This window comes from Balaenoptera physalus, assembly GCF_965194825.1.
Source record: "Balaenoptera physalus genome assembly, chromosome: 16".
Lineage (NCBI taxonomy): Eukaryota > Metazoa > Chordata > Mammalia > Artiodactyla > Balaenopteridae > Balaenoptera > Balaenoptera physalus.
The window spans coordinates 72,532,912-72,551,933 of record NC_138898.1 but is presented as its reverse complement, the minus strand read 5'-3'; the positions used below and the strand labels follow the sequence as shown (position 1 = coordinate 72,551,933).

The 19,022-nt window shown below is 44.1% G+C and overlaps 1 protein-coding gene and 2 long non-coding RNA genes across 5 annotated transcripts in view; 1 reads left to right on the top strand and 2 right to left on the bottom strand.

Moving 5' to 3' along the window:
• LOC309645684 overlaps positions 1–19,022 on the top strand; it is a 594,963-nt gene that overhangs the window by 371,707 nt on the left and 204,234 nt on the right. The gene's annotated exons all lie outside the window — the stretch shown is intronic.
• PRKCB (protein kinase C beta) overlaps positions 1–19,022 on the bottom strand; it is a 315,654-nt gene that overhangs the window by 162,456 nt on the left and 134,176 nt on the right. The window lies entirely within an intron of this gene.
• Positions 1,235–14,269, bottom strand: LOC309645692. Its single transcript, XR_014255020.1, has 2 exons — positions 6,891–14,269; positions 1,235–1,845 (listed from the first exon to the last, which is right to left on the bottom strand). It is a non-coding gene; the product is annotated as an uncharacterized lncRNA (long non-coding RNA).

Below are 19,022 nucleotides of genomic sequence, written 5' to 3'. Positions count from 1 at the left end.
TTTATCTGGGTACCACGAAACTCCCACAGCACGTACCAGCACACTGGGTAACCCGACAGCACCACCATGCCCCAGACTGCAAACAGAACGCCAAGAATTCCCGAGAGACAAAGAGGCAGGGAAACCTTAATCGGGATGTTGTGGACTGAGATTCTGTGAACACGAAATGTGTAGAATGTTAGAAGCTGTAATTACACAGTTGAAAGGGGGACACTATAATTTGGTGAAGATCTTTCATTATGTTCCCGGAGAAGAGAGTGAATAGTACTGATAACGCTGTGCAGATGTTCGTGTGCCTGAGGAATGGTTTGATACACCACGCCTGCTACTACCCCCGCCCCTTGGGCAAATAAGTAATTGTTCCATTAAAGGCAAGCTTCTGTTGTGTCAACTTTGGTAGAATTTTAAATATGATTTCCTGGGTTACAATCTGCACTGGAGTCAATGTCTATATTAGGGGTTAATTAACAGCCACGTTCAAACTTAAGGCCCAGCTCTCACAGTTATTACAATAGCTTTTGGACTCTGAGGCGAATTACTTAACCCTTTTAAGTCTTAGTTTCTTCATCTAAAAATGGGATAATAATAATATCTAATTCCTAACTTGATGCGAGGGTTCAATGCACTACTGCATGAAAACTGCCTAATAGTCACTGGTGGAAGTAAATATTTTTAAATGTTCACTGTTATTGTTAATTTTCTGTCCATATTCTTTGTCCATGTTTAAATTCAAGTTGGTTTCTTTCTAAATTATTTGTAACAGGTTCCCTACACAATTTTAAAAAGAATATTAACCACTTATCTATGATCTATACAGTAAATATTTTCCCAGTTTTTCATTTGCCTTTTAATTTTGTTGATGGTCTTTCTCTCAACATCTAACACTGAAAGTGTATTTGTTTGTGTGTGTTTAAATAAAGTGCAATTTCTCCCTTTTCCTTTATGGTCTCTGTCTCTGCTGCTATATTTAGAAAGTCCTTCCCAGTATTTTCTTCATTCTCTTACAGTTTCACTTTCTACATTGAAATCATTATTGCCCTTGGAATTCATTTTAGCAGGAGCTTCTTGAAGAAAGGCCTTTATTTTTTCTTACTGTTTAGCAAGTTGTAGCAACAAATGTATGGAATGCATCTTCTTGTGCTGATTTAAAATGCCTCTTTTATCATACACTAATTTCTCTTGTATCCTTTGTTCATTTTAAAGTTTCCTCTTATGCTCCACTGAGCTGTCTCTTAACTAAGAGATGTGCCTCAGTACCATACTATTTTAATATATCATAGGTTTATAATATCTTAGTACCTAAAAACATGCGTTGTATATCCACCCACCCCTACCCCAGCATTACCATCCACTTTCAAAATTTTCTTGGTTGTTCCCACCCACATATTCTTCCAGATTGTATTGGAAATGCCAGTCTTTGTCAACCCTGCTTATTGTCCCTTCTACAAAAATTCCCACCTACAGCACCAGCTCAGTGGGCAGTAAAGCATCTGACCTCAGGCTTCCAGCCAGCGCTGAATGGACCAAGGTCTGGTCAGTGACGTGCAATTTATGAAGGAAGAACTAGGCCAATCAGAATTTAGAACAAGGAACAGTGCAGTGGCTGGGAGCTGAAGCTCAGTAAAAGGGGTGGGGTGGGGGGATGGAGAGAGAAAGAGAAGAGGGGGAAGGAAGTCACATGTAATTTGAGCCTTCCTTTATGTGCTTCCAGAAAAGTGCTGTGTTTTCTCCCCCCTCAACTCTTCTTGGTTGTCACTAATGTTAAGCTAGTCTTCTCCTTTCCAGGATTTATATGTTATTTAGACGAGCGATTTCAATTCAATAGCTAAGTCAGCGGTTTTTAACCTGGTTATGCCATCCTCCGGGGCATACATGCAAATCTCTTGCAGAGAGGTATTTCCAGGCCTCGGGGTGGGACGCACAGCCATGGAGCCACGATTTTACAGGGGTATTGTATCCCTCAGATTTACACAGAACATTGGTGAAGAGCTCAGAAGTGGCAACACTGGGCCAGCTCTCCTGAGGGCAGCCCTGGGCTGGAGCCCAGTCCTGGCCACACCCTTTGGGTGGGGCTCAATGGTCCCCACCCAGCCCACTTGCAACTGGCGGGTCCCTGCAGGCATCTGAGTTTGTAACTCCTGCCAGATCCCAACTCCAACTAGTATAACCCACCAACTAGTACAACGGAGGGAGACCATAGGAAACAGCAACTGTGTCCATTCATGGAGCCTCAGGGAGAAGTGTAGACCCAGCCTCAGGTAAAAGTGGGAGCCCTCATTCTCCCAGCAAACAGGAGCTGTCTTCCTTCTTCTGGAAGGCTGTGTGTGTGGACAAGCTAGCCCCAACTCTAAGTGGCTTCAAGGCATCAGGCATTGGACATGCAGATTCAGCTCCAGTTTGGTGTCTGAGTTGGCAGGGGACGAGAAGCGACACCCTTTCCAGCAGGTGAGGCCTAGACCTGGTCGGGTGACCCTCCGCCTGGTATAGGGTGCAGTTCACCATGAAGAGGAGGTTTAGTGGGGTATTTAAACGGTGAGGCTCCAGGGATGTCCCTGGGGGTCCAGTGGTTAAGACTCCATGCTTCCACTGCAGGGGGCATGGGTTCGATCCCTGGTCAGGGAACTGAGATCCTGCACGCTGTGCGGCGCAGCCAAAAAAATAAAAAATAAAATAAGACAAGAGGTGAGGCTCCGTGTCAGGTTGCCTGGATTAAAGCCAGCTCCACCACTTACTAGCTGTGTCCCTTGGCCATACCCTACACACTTCAGTTTCCTCATCCGTTCATCAGGGACAATAATGATAGTTATTTCCTGGGATTGTTATGGGGAGTGAATTACTTAAAACTTTAACAGCTGCCTGACACAAAAATCTCATAGGATTATGAGATTTTAATGAGTTAATATTTGTAAAGAGCTCAGCACGGTGCCTGGCACTTAGTAAACACTGTACGTGTGGAATGACAATAAATAAATAAATGTTTCTGCTTTCTAGATTTGTGAGGGTTCATGAAATCATGATTATATTGTGCTTAGCGCAGGGACTGGCAGGTAGTACGTACCTGATGGATGTTAGCTCAAAATAAAAACTACATCTATGATCTTGGCCAAGTCACTTCCATGCTCCAGTCTCAGTTCCCCCTTCAGAAAACAAGGGGGTTAAGCTGGGTACTCCCCAGGGGCCTTTCAAGCGCTGACACCCTCTGCCATCCAGGCTGTTCACACAGCTCTGGCCCGCCTCCTCCTGTGAATTCACTGCTCAGTGTACAGCAGCCTCTCAGGGAACAGACACACTGCCACGGATCACACCGTTGCTTTATAAGTAAACCCTCCATCAGCCACAAAACACACATACCCATCCTCTCCCCTCGCTGCCCCTCCTCCCCCCACAGCGCCATCAGCCCACAGAAGGAGGGGCACCCCCTCCCGCCCAGTGAGTGCAGGTCGCCCAAATGCAGGACCAGGACACGGGGCTATTCAGCTCGCAAAGATGCTGTCAGCTTGATTCCTGGGCTCAGGGCGCCGCGCTCGGCTTCCTGACTGCTCCCTCTGCCACAGAAGCCCTCGGCACTCCCAAGCCTGCATTTCAGAAGAGCAGAAAGAGACCTTATGCAGAAGGACACGCAGAACACTGCTGAAGCGAACGCCTCTCAGGCCACCATCGGCACCTGGGACACCACAAGCCCACGGAGGTTCTGATCCTAATGGTCCTAACTCTGGGCACTAGAAACAAGGGTCCTAAACCATTAGGTCCACAGAGACAAGGAACCTAACTGAGGAAGACGAGCCCTGTGCATGCCGACCTGTCACCCTGTCACCAAGTACATCACTGGGACACCACTCAGCTCAGCAGTCACTTGCCATGCACTGTCCTAGGTGGGGAGTACGCCAACAGCAGACACCGTCCCCACCTTCAGGGATTTCTAGATTCCAATGGGGGATGATAATTATTACTATTATTATTATTATTATTATTATAGTACAGTTAAGTCCCCAACGTATGAACAAGTTCCATTCCGAGAGCGCGTTCGTTAAGTGCAATTTGTTCGTAAGTCCAACAAAGTTAGCCTAGGTACCCAACTAACACAATCGGCTGTATAGTACTGTACTGTAATAGGTTTATAATACTTGTCACACAAATAATACATAAAAAACAAACAAAAAATAAAGAAAACATTTTAAATCTTACCATACAGTACCTAGAAAAGTACAGTAGTACAGTACAACAGCTGGCATACAGGGCCTGGCATCGAGTGAACAGGCAAGAAGAGTTACTGACTGGAGGAGGGAGAGGAGGTGGGAGATGGTAGAGCTGAAGGATCCTCAGCAATAGGAGACGGAGGGCAAGCTGCAATTTCACTCACGCCTGACGCTGATGGCACGGGTTCTGGTTCCTTGCTGGATTCAATTCTATATATACCCTCTTAAAAAAACAATCCAGTGATGTCTGGGTAGTAGCTCTTTTTTTCTCATCATAAATGACATAGTAGCACTGGATTGCATGCTGAACGGTTGCTGCAACCTTCGTGTACCGTTCTACATCCGGGTCCTGTGCCTCAAAAACTAACAGTGCCTCCTCAGATAAAGAAAACCCCCTTGCCATTTCCTGCATCGTGTATCTCTTCGGTTCTTCAGTTACTTCTTCTTCCTCTTGTCTCTCTTCATCCTTTCTCGGCACTTGGCGCTTCTTAGCAGTACCAGCTACACCACTGCTGCTTTTACGCTTGCTTCCGGACATCCTGGGCTTGAAATAAAGATACTGTACTACTGTACTCTATACAGTACTGTAAAGTACACAAAAGCACAACCACTTGGAGAGGATGCACGCACGTGATAATGTATGCCAGACACGTGAACTAACTTAGTGACTGGACATGTGAACGCACATTCGAATCTTTGACAGTTCACAACTTGAAGGTTCATATGTAGGGGACTTACTGTAATAGCTAACATATGCCAGGCAGTCTTCTAAGAGCTTTACATATAATTAACTCATTTGACCCTCACTGACCTTGTACAATAGGTTTATTATCCCCATTTTACAGGGGAGAAAACTGAGGCACAGAGAAGTTAAGTAACTTGTTCAAGGTCACACAGCTGGTGACTTGGACCCAGATTCTAGGCTCTCTGTCGTCCCATAAATAAATGTTAAGTGACCCTATGATGTGTGACAGCAAGGAGAGGTATGTGGGGCTATAAGAGTGCAAAATAGGAGGAACGGACCTGGTCAGGGAGGTCAGGGAGGGCTTCTCTGAGGAGGTGAGCTGTGGCCTAGAGGATGAGTACAAGTCAACCAGGGTTTTTAACCTTAACACACATTAAAATCAACTGGGAGGCTTTGAATCAACAGAGATTCTGACTTCATTTGTCTTCAATGGGCCCAGGCACCAGTATTCGGTTATAAAGCTCTGCCGATGATTCAAACATGCAACCAGGCCTGAGACTCACTGAGTGCAAGGGCAAGAAGAGACAAGAAGTAGCTGGTAGAGGTAAGAGCAAGGCAAATGCTGGTGGTGGGAGAGCTGTTAGGGAGGACAAGAGACTGAAGGAAGGAAGCTCAGGGGTGAGGAGTGAGGGGTCAGGAAGAGGCTGGAGGGACGGCCGGGGCCACAGCATGCAGGGCCTATGAGTAGAGCGGCCATATCATTTGTCTTCCAAAGGGGACTCCTGTGAGAATGGCGGGAATGGCAGGGGCCACAAATCCTCTGAGATTCCCATACAACAGAATAAGCAGGTGTGTCTATGGGTAAGCTTACGAGGACCCTGTTATCAAGCCAGGTCAGAGAATCAACTTTGCCTCAGAAACAATGGGAAGCCACTAACGTGTCGTCAGCAAGGATGATGACAAGATCACTTCTGGTTTTTGGAAAGATGGCTCCACAGCGATACGGAAATGACAGGCTGACGAGACAGAGAGGAAGCAGGGAATCAGGACAAGAGACTACTTACTGGTCCAGGGAGGGTGGGTGGAGCCTGGACTAAGGTCCTGTCTGTGGGGATGGAGAGAACTGGGTCATGTGTATCATTGTGAAGAGCAGACTCTAGAGCCAGACCAAGTTCAAATCCACGTTCAGATCTGCTTATTCGTCATGTGACCTGGCAAGTCAGATGACTTCTCTGCCTCAGGTCCCTCCTCTATGAAATGGGCATACAAATAGTGTCTTTCTCATGGGGTGACGACTCAGTGAGTTAGTGTGTGTAAATCACTTCGAACAGAACCTGACATATGATAGGCGCTAGTGCAGGCACAAGTCGTTTTATTGCGCTTCGCTTTATTACACCGAAAAAGTATTGAATTTCTTACAAATCGAAGGTCTGTGGCAACCCTGTGTCGACCAACTCTATCGGTGCCATTCTTCCAACAGCATTTGCTCACTTCCTGTCTTTATGTCACATTTTGGTAATTCTTGAGATATTTCAAACCCTCCACCAGCAAAAAGATTATGACTCACTGAAAGCTCACATGGTAGCTAGCATCTTTTAGCAATAACATACTCTAAAATTAAGATATGTACATTGTTTTTTAGACATAATGCTACTGCATACTTAATAGAATACAGTATAGTGTGAACATAATTTCTATATTCAATGGGAAATCAAAAAATCCACGTGCGGACTTCCCTGGTGGTCCAGTGGTAAAGAATCCACCTTCCAGTGCAGGGGACGCAGGTTCGATCCCTGGTCGGGGAACTAAGATCCCACGTGCCGCGAGGCAACTAAGCCCATGCGCCACAACTACTGAGCTTGCGCGCCTCGACGAGAGAGGCCGTGTGCCGCAAACTACAGAGCCCACGCGCCCTAGAGCCTGCGCACCACAACTAGAGAAGAGAAAACCCGCATGCCACAACTAGAGAGACGCCCGCGTGCCACAACAAAGAGCCCGCATGCCTCAACGAAGATCCTGCATGCCACAACTAAGACCCAACACAGCCATAAATAAATAAATAAATAAATAATAAATCTTTACCAAAAAAATCCGTGTGATATTCGCATTATTGCAGTGGTCTGGAACCTGACCCACAAGATCTCCAAGGTACACCTGTAAATGTTACCTACAATTATTTAGGAGGTACAACAGGAGTTGGCAATGGAGAGAATATTAGGGTGGGGAAAGTCTGGGAACACAGAAGAGGTCCCAAGAATTGACCCGTGCTCAGTAGAATTTTGGAGATTCACAGTTAAGGGGTAAAGAGGATCAAAGACAGACAGTTGCTTGAGGAAGGGCTGAGATGCAGAATTAAGGAGCAGAGCCAGAACCTAAACCTAAAGGCTGAGATTGAAGGAATAACAGGTCCAAGATTCTGAGTCAAGCAAACACATAACATGCAAGACACTGTTTTAAGCTCTTTGCATAAACTAGCTTATCTCATACAACACCCCTGGAAAGTAGGTAGAGTACCATCCTCATCTTGAAAATGAAGAAACTGGGGCACAGAGAGGTTAAGTGACTTACCCAAAGTCACACAGCCAGTAAGTAGCAGAGCCAAGATTTGAACCCAGGCAGGCCAGCTCCAGAGTCCATACTTTTAATCAACAAGCAAGACCAGGCACCTGAGCCTGAACATTTCACTCTGCCCTCACCTCCAAACTACCGCTGAAAGTACCAGGAGTTGTTTAAAAATAGGAGAATCTATTTCTGCCCAGAAATCAGGGAAAGGTGCCAAGTAAATGACAAAACCTCTTGAAATGTTTTTCAATATATAGCAAAGGTGAGACTTGAATTGAGAGAAGGGCAGCCTGGCCTGGTTCTCCTTATTTAAAAGAATGAAGAATGGCGAGGTCTGATGGGGGGTGGGGGGCAACTGAGCAAACATAGGAAGTCGAGTTGAATCCTCACCTTGCTGTCCCTGGTAGCAGCAGGCACTTGAAAAACATGTGGAATGATGAATGACCCCCTTGAAGATTGCAGGTGAAGCAAGTAACTACCGGACCCCCTGCAGGTCCCACTAGACACAGAGAGTGCAAGGACAGCAGGGGGCGCTGCTGCAGCTGCTTCCTAATCAGGGCTCTGCCCCTGTCAATTTACAGCTCAACCACATGGCCAGGGAAAAGGGCCCTCTGCATAATTATGAAGCTCCCTGCCTTGGACTGTTGCTCCCTCCACACTCCTCAAAGAAGGATGATTTGACTAAATCTATATTTTCCCTCTCCCTTCATTGGTCGGGGCGGCAGGGAGGGGGTGGGAGCACGGGGCGGAGACACGACCTTCCACTGACAGTTCCCACCTACAGAGGTTATAAACTGGTGGTACACAGAATGAATCCAGTGCAAAAATATTTTTAAAATATACCACACATGTAATTCTCGAATTATTTGTCAGCATCCACATTTGGGGAATTCAGGCATCTCCTGAAAAACGGGAAAATCTGGATCTTGGTCCTTTAAAGAACAGGAGATTTTTTTAAATAGAAAGCTGAGTAATGGCTGCCCCTTTCGGACAGCGTGCACACACCCCAGATAGACGCTCCCTGTTAGCACTCATTTACTGCCTGGTCCTGGCTGGCTCTGAAGCCAGACCTCCTTATAAATGGAATACCACGCATCCTTTCAAAGTCAGGTGGCCACAAACAAAACATTGAGGAAAGCAGCCAGACACTAGGGAGGGTCTCCTGTACAATTCCATTTGCATAGCGTTCAAAGCAGGCACTCTCTTTTCTATAGTGGCTGCACTATTTTGCATTCCCGCCAAGGGTGAGCAAGGCCTTCTCTACATCCTCACCAACATTTGTTGACAACATTTGTTGTCACTGGAGTTTGTTTTGATAATAGCCAGCCTGCCAGGTGTGAGGTCTCACTGTGGGTTTGATTTGCATTTTCTGATGATTACTGAGCATTTTTTCATACACATGTTGCCCACTTGTATGTCTTCGGATAAATGTCTACCCAAGTCCTTAGACCATTTGGAGGTTCCTCAGAAAGTAAAAAATAGAACTACTATATGATCCAGCAATTCCGCTTCTGGGTATTTATCCAAAATAATTGAAATTAGGATCTTTGAGAGACTTTAGCACTCCTATGTTCACTGCAGCATTATTCACAATGGTGAGGAAACAACCTAAATGTCCACCAAGAGAGGAATGGATAAAGAAAACGTGGCATATACATACAATGAACTATTATTCAGGCTTAATAAAGAAAGAAATTCTGCAACATGGGATGAAATAAGCCAGACACAGAAAGACAAATATTGCATAATTCCAATCATATGAGGTATCTAAAATAGTCATATCATAGAATCAAAGAGTAGAATGATGGATGCTAAAAGCTGGGGTGAAGGGGGGGAACGGGGAGTTACTAATCAATGGGCATAAAGTTCAGTTTCAAGATGAGTAAGCTCTAGGGACTTCCCTGGTGGTCCAGTGCTTAAGACTCCGCACTTCCACTGCATGGGGCGCAGGTTCAATCCCTGGTCGGGAACTAAGATCCTGCATGCCGTGCAGCGCAGCCAAAAGAAACATTAAAAAAAAAAAAAAAAAAAGGATGCGTGAGCTCTAGAGATCTGTACAACACTGCATCTACAATCAACAATACTGTATCATACACTTAAAAGTGTATTAAGAGGGTAGATCTCATGTTAAGTGTTCCTTCCAAAATAAGATAAAATAGTTCAATAAAATAAAGAAAGCAAGCAAATGGCTGTTGGCCTGGGTAGTTGTTACCTTGATGAAAGGGTTTGGAGGTGTAGGGATTACAAGGGAGCACAGAAGGGCTTCTGGGGTTCTGGTTACAGAGAAATGTTTGCTGTGTGAGAATTCATCAAGATGGACACTTTTCATGTATAATAAACAGTTTTCAAAAACTATATGACCAGCCCAGACTAAAGGCAGCACTTTTGAACCCAAATTCTAAATTCTTAGAAGAGGAAGTCTGATTGGTCCAGTTTGGGGCAGATGTCCACATGTATCTGGACCCAGCAGAACCAAGGCCATGGGTTCAGACAGCCTCTGGGGGCGCAGATCTGGGAAGGAGGTTCTCAGAGAAGAGGGTTGTCTGCTTCAGTTAGATTTTCCAGGTGAACAGGGTTGAAGTAACAAAGCAGTTCGGGGTGCTGGGTAAGCGCACAGACCCGGGCCAGAGTGCCTGGTGAATCCTGGCTCAGCCACTCACTGGTCATGGAACCCTGGGCAGGTCCCTCAGTCTCTGAGAGCTCAGTTTCCTTATCTGTAAAATGAGATTGATAACAACGGGTAATCACCTCATAGAGTGTAACGAAGAATAAAGAGATGTTACATGTAAAGTGCTTAAAACAGAATCATATCTATGAATGCTGGTTCTTAGATATTATTTAAGTAAAATACTTGGACATCCTAGAATCCCAGACCACTGAAGTTGGGGGAGGACGGGCCTTCTGACTCCAGGACCAGCTCCTTTCACATCCCTCCAGGCTGCCTTTCTCCAGGGTCATCTGCCTTTGATTTCTCTATTTCCCCCAAGTCTGCAGCCTCCACAGGCTGAGGTCTTCTGGGAAATTCCCTTAATCAGGCTCTGAGGCTGGTCCCACCCCACAACCAGGAGAAGCCAAAATAATTCATAAGACAGGACACCCCCACCTCATTTAGTCCCACCACCTGTCCTCTTTGTGCACGGGAGAAACAGTTGGTTTCCATTCCCCAGATGCTGCACACCGTGGATTTGCTTCTTCCTCCACAGCATGAAGCTCTGTGTCTTTGTGACAGTGAGGGACAGAGGGCTGTTGAGAAGCAATTCGTTCTGACCTTTACATGTGCATTCTGCACTGTGGATGCCATCAGTGGCACATGGCAAATGGGAGAAGAAGAATCCGGTGGAGTTCATTTCACAGTCAAAGAATTGCACTTTGCCACATTACTATCATTTTTATTAGACTTTTGCCCGGACCAGCCCATGGGAGGTGCCTTTGTATTTCCATTTTGTGACAAGCAAGATGGAAGCATGCCATGCCAAAAATAAGGCTAGACTTTTGAAACTCACCCTCTAAGATTCGGAAGGACTATTGGTGGTAACAATATTAATTAGCACTTACTATGTGCCAGGCACAGCAAGAAGCCCTTAACATGGACTAACTCATTTAATCCTCACCTGAACCCTGTTAGGAGGGTGTTATTTTATCCTCTTCTTACAGAAAAGGAAACTGAGGCAGAGAGGTGGGGTAACTCGCCCAAGATTATTCAGCTAGTTAGTGGCAAACCTGGAATTCAAACCCCACCATTCTGGTTTCAGAACCACCCTACTATAGGACCTTTTGTTGGTTTCCAAACTTGGCTCCCCCGCAGAATTACCCAAAGGACATCGAAATACAGACCCCCAGACCCTTGTCTGTAGCTCTTCAGGTGAGGTCTGTTCTTAACAGGCTATCCAAATAATCCTTAAGCATTCAACCTGTCTGTATTCTGCAAAGTAGCATTTAGAAATGGTAGTGGACATGTGCTGTTTTGATCTGCAAACATCTCTGCCTCCTTTTGGGGTTAGCAGTGCCTCAATTCTCCATCAAAAAGCCATCCCACCCCCACTGTATTTAGTTCCCTAAAGAGGGAACACTTTCAAGTCCCAACCAAGGGCTGGTTAGGTAACTTAAGCTTCACCACATAATGTCTCTCCTTCCGGAATTTGAATTTAGGGCCAAAACAACACAAGAACCAAAATCAAATACAACTGGTCTGGTTGTTTGGGAAGGTTTCTTCCAATTCTCTAAAGTACATTATACCCTTTTCAATAAATTTCTTTATAACAAGCCAACTCAAGGTGGTTTCTGTTGCATGCAACCAAACAACACTAATTAGTAAAAGAATAACCAACATGGGAGGAAAAGCACACCTACCACAGATATCACCTCTGCAGCATCCATGACAACTGGTCTTTGCTCTCCTGGGAGGGGAGCTAATATCCGTATACAGGAATCAGGTGGTCAGTTTGGGCTGTTCTTCCTTAGCCTGCACAGATGGTCCTCAGTCCTGATTCTGTCCTTTGAAGCTATACCAAAAATCTATACAGTAGCTCTTTAAATGTTTAATGACAGCCTAGCCTTTGAGCTATCCAGGCCAACCCTCAGAGTGCGTCCAGCCCCCTTGTAAGGCGTCCTTTTGCCCTTTGGAACATACACCTGGTTATTGAGCACTTTTGTTGTGAATGTAGAAGTTACAGACTGCAGTGTTTAGTAGTAAATAATAGTCCTGGTGCACTGCCAGATTTAGATAGGTAATAGATAAATGAGAGAGATTGTGTGTGTGTGTGTGTGTGTGTGTATCTGTACTGTTTAGGCTGATTTGCCCCTAATATTATTTATCCTTGAGAGTTATAGATGAGTTTTGCCCTCAGGTGATGATGAGATCTTACCATGATGCCAAGAGGGATATTCAACCTTAACTGTTGCTTCAGCTCCTGGAAGGAGCTAGACAGTCTTGGAGCATCGTCAGAACCGAACCGTGGGCTGTCCCCGCTTGGGGTTATGAAAGACTAAACAACCCAGGCTTTGAGAAGAGTGCAGCTGACTGTTATGTTGCTTTTTCTGAGCCAAGGAGACCAGACAATGCCATGTAAGAGGAGGTGGGCCCTTTCTCTGATGACAGGGATGTCCTACTGCCACTAGTGCTCAGGCAGGAAATGGGTGGGGCCTGGATTGGCAGAGCTAGGACGTCCCTCCTCTGAGGCCAAAGGTGAACTGGTCAACAGGGGCCAGAATCTTACCAAGAACACCTGAAGATTCCCATTTGGAGGACTAAGCTGGCTCCCAGCTGATGGAACATATTAAGAGTAACCACATCTAGGGACCTCCCTGGCGGCCCAGTGGTTAAGACTCCGCACTTCCACTGCAAGGGATGCGGATTCTATCTCTGGTTGGGGAACTAAGATCCCGCATGCTGTGTGGCCAAAAAAAAAAACAACAAAGAGTAACCACATCTAGAAGCAACTATAATTGCTTACAGTTATACCCAAGCCTTCGCTCAGGTTTGATTTTAACCAAATTAAGCGGGAAGGCTGAGTCCACGCTGGAGGTAAAGTGTCACCAAAAACAAGACTGTATTGTAGAAACCAGTTACAGAAATTCCCAATCTTCAGAGTTCTGCGGGCAGCAATCTGGAATAAAACACTGAGCAGAACTGACAAGTGGCCACCAAAATGTGTTTAGGAAATGTGGTCTTGTGTTTTTCTACATGTGTGTTTTTTTTGTATATTTGTTGATATATCATACATGTCCTTTGTTGTCTGCTTTCTTCATTTATAATGACTATATAGTCCCATGTCAATAACATTTTAATCACTGTGACTTTTTATTGAAGTATAATTCACATACAGTAACGTACAGATTTTAAGCATACAGTTTCATGAGTTTTGAAAAATGTGTGCACCTGTCTAGGCACCATCCCAGTCAAGAGGTAGGACATTTCCATTACCCCAGACATTGTGACATTTTAATCACTGTACAGCATCCCATCACATGGATATGTTTTACTTACAAAAACCCTAATTGGCAGTCATTCAGGTTGTTTCCAATTTTTCATTAGTATTAAATACTGATACAATGAATATCAATTTAGCTAAATATATACAAATATTCTTAAATAATTCCTTAGTAAAAATTCTTAAGCCAAAAAGGTCATTAACACTTTTGGTACATATTGGTAACATTCTCTGGAGAAAGATTAGACTAATTTACACACACTGGTGAGTGTGTAAATTAGTCTAATCTTTTCCCCTCTTCCTCCTGTTTATGCTTTTTACTTTGAGTCCTATTTCTTTTGATATTATTATTAAGGCCCTGTTTTATATGCATGTGTGTTTTGGGGGTATATCTTTGCCTCTTTTATTTTTAACCTAATAAGTTTCTCTTGTACAATGCCTAGAATTATACATGTATCCAGTCTGATAAGTCTTTTCCTTTCAGTAGAAAATTTCAATCCATTTACATTGGGTTAGGTAACTGAAATGTATACTTTCTAGATTTCACAGTTCCTTGCTGGCTAATTTTTATCTTTGTTTTTATATTTTGTTATATTGACCAAAATGTTCTTTGTTATTTTTATCTCTAGATTGCTTCTTTCACACTAAAAAGAGTCTATTTGAACCAATATGACTATGCCAAGAATTAAATAGTATTAAATATTTTATTTAGGATCTTTAAATTTAGACTCTAAGTTTACTATAGTTTCATTTTGTTTTAATTAATTAATTAATTATTTTGGCTGTGCTGGGTCTTAGTTGCGGCACGCAGGATCTTCGTTGCGGCATGTTTAGTTGCAGCATGCGAACTCTTAGTTGCAGCATGTGGGATCTAGTTCCCCGACCAGGGATCGAACCCGGGCACAGAGTCTTACCCACTGGACCACCAGGGAAGTCCCTAGTTTAGTTTTTTATGCCAACTTTATTGGGTTATGCTGGTTACCGTGGTCAAGGTAGCTTATAATAATAAACTGTGGCAGCTATTGATTTCGTCAGCTCCTCAAAGTTTCCCATCCCCTCTTCTTATAACATACATTGCTCTCTGAGCCATAGGGATGCCACGTGATCCAGGCCTGATAAACTGTAAACAGTTCATTCCCTTAACAACTGAGGACCAACCAATCAGAACCTTTTCCTGAGACTGATTATAAATGCAGGAAGAAAGAAGGCCACTTCTTCCTCTAGGGTTTCCATCTTTCCCTGGGGTCAACTACAACCAGGCTGACAGACATATTTACAGACATGTCTTGTCTACAGTAGGCACAAATGAGGCAAGGACAAATCAGTCAGGGTCCCAGCAGGAAACAAATGGCATATTGAAATTAAGAGAGTTTAGGGCAGATTTCATAAAAGGACTATTTAGAAAGGTGTGGGCATGGTGTTGAGAAACCATGAGGGAGAGTGCAGTAACTGGGGGCAATTAAGAGCAAAGGGACAAGAGAGTAGCTCCTGGAACCCAAAAGGAGAGAATTGTGTAGAGGTGACTGCCTTTAGAGGAGCAGCAACCTTCAAAGAGTAAAGCCAAGAAGACTTCATGATAAATACCCTGGGCTCACCCTCCAATCTCCTATCAGTCCCTCCCCTTGAGTCAGAGGGTAAGGGAACCCCAACGGATGCAGCCCTTACAGATCAGTCTCTCAGGGAGAAAGCAGAGAGGATCTGGAAGGACAAACAAGACAGCTGGCACAGCAGGCGAGGGCCAGTGTGGTAGACTACAAAATGGCCACAAATCTCCCCTTCCTGTACGCATCTCTGCAGTGTGACTTTGCAGGCCCTCCCATCCAGAGGTGTAGTCTATTTCTCCACCTCTGAGTCTGGTCTTGGCCATAACCACTGTGACACAAATAAAAGCTTGAAAAACACCTGTGCTTTGGGGATTTCCCTCTCTTGCTGTGCTTGGAACCCTGAGACCAGTGTGTGAAAGAGCCTAAACTTGCCTACTGGAGGAAAAGAGACCACGTGGAGGAGGAATGAAGTGTACCAGCCAACAGGCTGCCAAGTGTCAGTCATGTTCCTGAGGCTATCCAAGGTGATCCTGCACCAGCCAAGTCACTAGCTGACCAAACACATGAGAGAGCTCAGCAGTGATCCGCTGAATAGACCCAGATCAGAAGAATGACCAAAGCAGCCCAAAGAATCATGAGAAACAATAAATGATTATTGTTTGAAGCCACTAAACTTTGGAATGGTTTGTTACACAGCAAAGCTAACTGATACAGCTGATAATGAGAAAGCATCTTGCAAGTACTGGATCCTCAGTTCCAGTGTCTGAGGCCCTTGTCCCTGAAGCTCTTACTCCTTCTCAATGTCCTTTCCATGAGCCGATCTCTTTTCCTAGTGCTGATTTGAGTTGGATTTATCTCATTTTCAATTTTTTAAAATTGTGAAGGTTTACTTTTTCTCTGTAATTTGATACAGTTTAAAATGAACAGATTAGGTATAAAATAAGCCACAAGGATATATTGTACAACAAGGGGAATATAGTCAATATTTTATAATAACTGTAAATGGAGCATAACCTTTAAAATTGTGAAGCACTATATTGTATACCTGTAACTTACATAATATTGTACATCAAATATACTTCAATAAAAAAAGTAAAGCAGGTCAAAAAAAAAAAAGAAACAAAGATATTTTAAGGCTCATTGTTATGAAAATCAAAATAAAATAAAATAAAATGAAGAGAAACCCTTCATTCTTCTAAAGTTTAAAATAATTTACCCATGAAGTCTATTATTCTGGAGCTCTGGGAGAAGAAAAGCTTCTTGGGCAATGTTCTCATTTCTCTCTTGATTATTCTCCTGTTATGGTTTTCAATTTCTTCTTGAGACAAAATTGCCAATTTAAAATTTCCTAGAAAATCATCCATTGCAACCAGATTTTCAAGCCCATTAGCATTTATATGCATATTCTTTTTAATGTATAAATATAACATTCTTTTAAAATTTTCTTTTATTTCCCTTTTATTAAATCTTCAACATCTAACACATGATTTATCATTTTTAATATATTTCTTCATAAAATAAGACTTGATTAAGAAACACAAAAGGATACACTCAACGTTACTGCCCGTGTCTTTCACTGACTGATTTAGTGATGGAATCAGGAGGGCACAGGGCATAACAGTGAGTTTTATTCAGTACCTTGATATGAATGATAAGAAATTATTATTTCTAAAACCATAAAATGTTGAAGACATTATCTTCAGACAAACCAGCTAAAGAGTCCTTTTGTACTTTTGTACTGCCTGGCACAGAGCCTCTGCTCAACAAAGTTAGCTATTACTATTACCTATTATTCCTTGGCAGGTCCTGCATCCCTTCTTGAGTAGGAGAGACTCCTCCAGGGATTAATAATAATTTAGAAACCATTTACTGAGTGCCTTCTTTGTGCCAGACACTATTCTGGATGTGGTTCAAGCAGACTCTCATTGAATGCTCACCAAAAAAAAACTATGACGTACGTACTATTTTCCCCATTTTAAAGATATAAACTAAGGGTCACAGAACTGAAATTATTTTACCAAGATCAATGGAGCCATAAATGTCAGCACTGGATTTTGACATCAAGGTTTTCTGGCTCCAAAGTCTAGGTTCTTTTCTCAGCATTGCACCATAGAATTTGAGGTTTTGTGTAAAGTAATGGAAATGGAAACAGTCATTACGTCCTAAGGGCATGATCTGGGTGGAGGCATGGACAGAATTATCAGTATATCCCTGATTAGGGAAGTAAGCAGAGCAATGAAATGCCCTCAGCTACCTGCACCAGGGGCTTACAAGGACACTTGTGCTTAACACTTTCATGCAATGACTCTTTAATCTATTTGTTGTTAATCCCTTTGTTGTGGTTGTAGTTAACTCTTTTTCATTTTAAGGATTTCTTAAAACTTATTACAACAAATCTATGTGGTTGGTACTAATATCCCAGTTTATGGATAAGGAAACTGAGCCACAGAGAAGGAAAATGACACACCCAAGGTCACCTCATGAGTAACTGGCAGAGTCAGGACCTGAACTCAGGTATGACTGACTTCAGAATCCACACTCTTAACCACCATTGTCTCTGGGTGTGATTCTTAAATTGTCCCATTTGTAGCTGGAGGGCACTAAGTCAGCCAGGGACCTGGGGCAGACAATAAATGAGGTCTGTTCTCCTACTGAGGCCATCTGTGACTCTCTGAACTACAGTGAGACCCACAGGTCTTTTATGAAGTCCAGTGTGATGTGGCCTCCAGGGATTCTGTTCCACAGTGGTCCCCTGGGTCAACAGGACCTGCAGTAGTTTGACCAGAGATTCTTTCCCCTCAATGAAGATTGAAGTCTATTTCTTTACCACTTGAATTTGGGCTTGACCATGAGACTACTTGATCCAGTGGTACATTATCAAACATGATCCACAGGCTGAAAAAGCACTGATGCACTGGGACTCTGGGAACCCTGAAACCTCATGTGAACAAGGCAGAGCTGGCCAGCTGGAGGATGAGAGGCCATGTGGAGGAGAACCAAGGCACCCAGGCCACCAACCGGCTCACTGTCAGTCATGTGAATGGGGCCATCCTAGATCATCCAGCCACCAGACATCCAGAGACACAAGCGAGAATCCCTTAATTTTTGTGCCCAAGAAAAGTACCTCACTTGACTCATCCTAGTCCCAGCCCTCAGAGACAAGTCCTCTCTTTCTTGTTCTGAGAATATCTCTCAGGACACTGTGTATGTGGTCAGTATTTTAAGTGCTGGGTAACTGTAATGTCCATATGTAATGCTTATGGCAATACCAGAGACTTGGTCTCCCTGAGAGGTCCAAGAGACAGCAGGATTGAGCGTTTCCAAGCAGATGAGACCAAGAACCAGGAGGATGCCTATAGATGACCAGAAGTACCACCCAGGAACTCTGCTGTGTTTTGAGGTCCCCCAGTGGTGGGTGCCCATATGTATTGCCTGTTCCCATGGGCACTGAATGGTTGGGTCAGTAGCTGGGTTCACTGGGACAAAGCCTGATTCATAAAATTCCCTCAAGTAGCCTAATATGCCATGATGGAGACCTAGAAGGATGCCAACCACACAAAGATCTACTAATATCCAGAATATTCCCTGACTCAGACTGGATTTGGAATAGCAGAACGTAGAGGACAAAACCTAGCACATTCCTTTTTCAAGGATGGAGACTGTGCTTTTCCACTCCATGAGCTTGCTGCATGCCAGCTCCTCCAAGGTCACAAAGGAAGAAGGCACTCCTCCATACCTGCATGAGCCTCAGAGAGCCTGGCCAGGTTGGCAAGGAAGTGTGGCCAGATCTTTAATCATGTCTCCAACCATGGACAGAAAAAGGTCAATGAACCAAGTCAAGCCAGTTCAAGAGTCTGGACCAATTCATCATCCTCAGTGCCAACCGGCCTTCTTGGAACTGTGTCCAGAGATAGAATCATTTCAGGTAGGCTGCCAAATCCTACGCATGCGGGCTGCAGGCAGTACTGCCTGCTCTCCCCATGCCCAAGGCAATGAACGGCTGCATGGCTCCATTCACAAAGAGCAGGGTCTCCTACAACTTACGGCGCCTACACACTCCTAGGAAGGACAACTGCCAGGTGGCAGGCAGAGGACCCATTCATTC